This window comes from Dipteris shenzhenensis, chromosome 24, assembly GCF_047967505.1.
Source record: "Dipteris shenzhenensis isolate YYH24624 ecotype China chromosome 24, Dip_SZ_1.0, whole genome shotgun sequence".
In the NCBI taxonomy this organism is placed as follows: domain Eukaryota; kingdom Viridiplantae; phylum Streptophyta; class Polypodiopsida; order Gleicheniales; family Dipteridaceae; genus Dipteris; species Dipteris shenzhenensis.
The window spans coordinates 1,611,483-1,616,875 of NC_141619.1; positions in this window are offsets into that span (position 1 = coordinate 1,611,483).

The window sequence follows — 5,393 nt, forward strand, 5'->3', positions numbered from 1 at the left end:
ACGTGTGTTGACTATTCAAAGGGCACTCTCTATGTAAGAGGCCTATCATGTATTGTTGAGTACACACACACATTTACAATAGATTGAGTATTGCCTATCGTGTGTCTCTCTCATGGAGTTTCTTCTATGGTTTGATGTTCCGTGATCTTTATGCCTCATTGAGTGATAGATTAGGCTAAGTACGATCCGCACTTTGTCACTAGGTTCAATTTGGCATAGATATCTACCAAGGTATTGCAAAAACTAAGATGTATTTCCATCATCTTTTAGACTATCTTGGTGTGAATTTTAAACCCTCTTTCCACATCTTTCAACCGACCATGAACTTGAAATTAAGTATGAACATGGAGACCTATTCTTACCATGATTTATAAAATCATCTTTTATATTTTCATATTTTGTGTACACATACATGCACTTGGTATACACTAATTTTTCCTTTGTTCTGAACTTTTGCAAGATGCATGTAAGGTTTTGAGCTAAGGGAGCTAGGCCATCCGTTCCATAAACATGAGTTCCTTTTCAAAGATAAGAATTTTAAGCACTGTAGTGTAGCTCTTAAGCTTTAGATGCATTGAAATTTATTTTAGTCTTGCCAACTCTATTGAGAGTTCACGCTCAACATCATGTAATCACGTGTGCATAGCACCATCATAGCACTAACCTTATAGAGTGCTATAAAGGAAAGTGTTAGATCCCCTAACCCTAACCCTAAATGGGTTTGTATATATTCTACATTTTCGACTAAATCTAGTGTACAGTTAGTCATTTGTGGTGTGCTCTCTAACTGTGCCCTCTCTCCTTATCTCCACTCTTCTCCTCTCCCCTTTTCATATTTGTTCATGGTATCAGAGCGTTATGTTGCACAGAGAGTTCTCTCTCTCTCTCACTCAAAGTCCCATAGAGATCTCTCACACACTTAATGAAATCTAATTAGAAAACTCTCACTGACGAAATGAGCAGAATTCGACAGAAATTCTCTCAAAGAACTCTCAATGAATGAAATTTTTCCTCTCATGGAAGAGAACAATCGATCACTCAATCTCTGAATCACTACTATGCCAAAACCTTTGACCAGTCAACATTGCCACATCAACATCCCACTCAGCTATCACATCATCATTGCCACGTGGCACTCTGACCCCTATAGGCACAGTTATCACTCTGCAGGCACACTGTGCAACTTGCATGTGCACACAATTGCCACCTCAGCACACTGCTCCATAGGCACACCTCTTGCTAGACACAATGCCACATCATCACTGCATGTGACCCACGGTGACACATCATCATTGAGCACATTTGCACTCCTTTTGCCCCTCCACCTAGATCAAGTCGTATCTCTTGATCTAAGAAGAATTTGAGGGTACTCCAAAAAGGAAAGTTGCTCATTTTACCATGCTCTATGCGCTCTCACATCACATGCACATTTTGGCGCAAGTATCACTCACATTTTAGCCTTGCCGCTGACAAAACCACTTCCTTCATGCACATTCGCCTCTACATCGATGCATCTGACCCAACACTTAAAAAGGATAAAAGAAAAGGAATTATTCGATGTTCTTTTATCGATTAACGGTTGGTATAGATCTAGATTAGAGTAGACTAGATAGCCATAGAGGGGACGCTTTGAATTTCCCCAAGTTGCCAATCTAAGCCATGCCCGAAATTCCTGACTAGTACCTACTCGGAGTCACAGTCCATATGCTCACATACGGTTTCACATCATTACATTACCTGAAACCTTACGTTCATCAATTCAGTGAGCAGACTTTAGATAGTTCAGAGGCATTGCTGATTGTTCAATGGGCAGATGGCATTTGATTTCACACACACATGCCACCATTGTAAAGCCTACATGGCTATTTCACACATTGTGCACATCATTTCAGCCTTGTAAAGCCTCTTCGCTATTCCTGGCATCATTTGCCATAAGCCTTGTAACACAGATCTGAGTTCATATATTACAGTTCTATTTTCACTGACAGTTCAGAGTCAGTGTTTTACAATTGATTTATACAGTGATTTTCACGACACTTTGAGTACATTTCCTACACCATGTCTACAACTAGCAACCTCAATCTGGAGGCCATTCTAGTATTTCAGGACAAATGGGAGTATGTCGATGGATCTACACCTAGACCATTGGATGATCCAGCTAGTTCAACTCCACCTGTTGTCATAGCAATAGTAGGGGGATCTACAATGGCATCTATAACTACACAAATAGTTTCCACACCTATAGCAGATCCTATCATTGCCCAAGCTCAAGCAGAATGGGATAAGAAAGACAAGTATGCCTATCATCTGATCAAGCAGAATGTGCAAGATATCATGCTAGGACAGCTTAACACAGTCAAGACATCGAAAGAAGCATGGGATATGTTTGCAACTCTTTACAAGTCTAAGAACACATCCAGGATTCTCATACTGAGAAACCAAATCAACCAGAGTTTTTGCAATAGCAGCGAAACCGGTCATGCTTATGTACTCTAGATTACAGACTACAACAATCAACTCACAGTAGCAGGAGAGACCATGAACCCAACAGAAATGGTTCAAGTCATCCTGAATGGACTAGGAGAGGGATACGAGAATCTAGTCCAGAGTATTGCCATCCAATGGCAAATTCTGACACTGGAAGAACTTCAGTCAATCCTACTTAGTGAAGAACTCAAGACTCAGGCCATTTAAGCACGAAAAGGTCATTCTAATGATTAGGCATTCACAACTTCAGGTAGAGGCAAAGGCAAAGGTAGAGGTAGATCATTCCAGAAAAGTGGTCATCATCATCAAGAGTCATCAACAAAGTCAGAATTAGAATCAGCATCATCCTCAGCAACATTAGAATCATCAAAGAGGAAATCATTCCAATCGAGGAAGATTCCAAGGATGAGCGAATGCATCCACCAACGTGTCAAACATTCAGTGCAACTACTGTCACAAGTTTGGACACTATGAAAAAGATTGCCACAAGAAGCAATACGACCAAGGCGGTCAATCCAGCAATAATCCAGGAAATTTCCAAGGCAGAGGAAATCATCGTGGTGGACATTCTAGTCACAATCATTTTGCAAATGAACATGGAAATATGTTTCTTGCAAGCGAGGAAATGCAGCAAACTGATACAATGCACCTAGACAATGCACCTAGACACTGATTTCAATCCCAAAGAGGATTTTAGCTATCAAGTCGACCAAGTGGAACAGGATCCTTGGTATATCGACAAGAGTGCATCATCTTACATGATAAATCATCAGGAATGGTTCATAGAGATGAAACCATTAGAAGGTAAAAAAAATGTCATCTACACAGCAGACAATACAATGAATCCAATTCAAGGGATAGGTGTTATCCCTATGAACAATTTCACTGGTATGAAAGGATTGGTGAAAGATGTGCTCTATGTTCCGAAGCTCAACAAGAACCTTTTGTCAGTAGGTCAAATAACGGAACACAATTATCAAGTCATCTTCAATGGAGATGAATGCACTATTAGAGATAAATCCAAAAGATGTTAGCTAGTAGCAAAAGGTGTCAAGGAAGGACGCTTATACAGAATGGTAGCTACAGTACCAGAAAAGCATGCCATGTCAGCTCAACCACAACAGAGGCCACTATTTGCAAAATGGCACAAGAGATATGGTCATGTTAATTTCAAGTACTTGTTAGATCTTAGGAATCAGAATATGGCAATTATAGTTTCTTGGAAAAGTTTGTGAAGCATGTTGCTTTGGCAAACAAAAGCAAACCAACTTTGGTAGAAGTACCTCTCATGCACGAGATATTCTTGATTTGATACATACAGATGTATGGGGTTATGCCTAGACCCACAGCATCAATGGTTTACTTTACTACTTAACTTTCATCGACTACTATAGCAGATATTGTTGGGTCTACTTTTTGAAAGAGAAATCTGAAGTGTTTTCCATTTTTCAAGAATTCAAAGCCATGGTAGAAAACTAAACAAGCAAAAAGATCAAGGTCATGAGAATAGATAGAGGAGGTGAATACGTCTTCAGCATTAATAAACTTTTGCAGAAATCACAGTATTCGAAGACAATTCACATGTGCAGATACTAATTAGTATTGGGCAGAAGCAATAGCCATTGCAAACTATTTGCTTAATCGGCTTCCTATCAAACTGATATAAGGTATGACTCCTTATGAAGCATTCACTAGACACAAGCCACACATTGGGAATATCAGCATATTTGGTTGCATAGCATATGCTCACATACATGATGATCATCGTAGGAAATTGGATGCGAAGTCATGCAAATGCATCATAGTTGGCTACAATGAAGAAAGCAAAGCATATAAGTTGTATGAACCCATCAATTGCAAAGTCATTATCTCCAAAGATGTAATCTTTGATGAGAATCAGAATGGAAAACCTCAACTACACAGGAGATTAAAGCATCGACTTCACAATCATCTATAGAACAGGTTGATGAAGAAGAGTAAGAATTTCCAGCAACACCCTAAGCAGAGCCACAGCAGCTCAGACGGTCTACTGGAAACTAGACCTCCAGCCAGATTGGCATATGCTCAGAAACAACAATTCAGGTGGAAATGACCAACTATGCTCTTATGACTACCATCATGGCTACAAAAGAACCAGTGTACTTCGAAGACACAGTAAACAAGCCAGAATGGCAAACTGCTATGAATGAAGAAATGGATGCTTTGTATAAGAATAATACTTGGGAATTATGCGACCTTCCACCAGGAAAGAAGGCCATAGCAAACAAATGGGTATACAAAGTGAAGTACAATCTAGATGGAAGTATTCAAAGATACAAAGCCAGACTAGTTGCAAAAGGATTTGCACAACAATATGGTTAGGATTATGATGAGACTTATGCTCCAGTAGCAAAGATGGATTTCATACGGTTCTTGATATCACTAGCAACACTCAAAGATGGAATGTGTATCAGCTCGATGTCAAGAATGCATTTCTTAATGGTTACCTAGACGAGGAAGTCTACATGCAACAACCACCAAGTTATGTTGAACTAGGAAGGGAGAATAAGGTTTGCCATCTCAAGAAGAGTCTCTACGGCTTAAAGCAAGCACCTAGAAGTTGGTACAATAGAATTGACAAGTATTTTATTAATTTGGGATACATGAAATCCAATGCAGATCATACTCTCTACTACAAAGTTCAAGGGGAAGACATTACTATTGCACTTTTGTACATCAAACAAGACTTATCTATAGAGTTCGACCTGAAAGATCTTGGACTTATGCACTATTGTCTTGGAATTGAGTTCTAGAGAGATTCAGATAGCACATTCATGAGTCAGCTCAGGTATGTTGACAATCTCCTGAAGAAGTTTAATATGGCAGATTGCAAGATTATAGCCACTCCCATGGAACAGAGTTTGAAA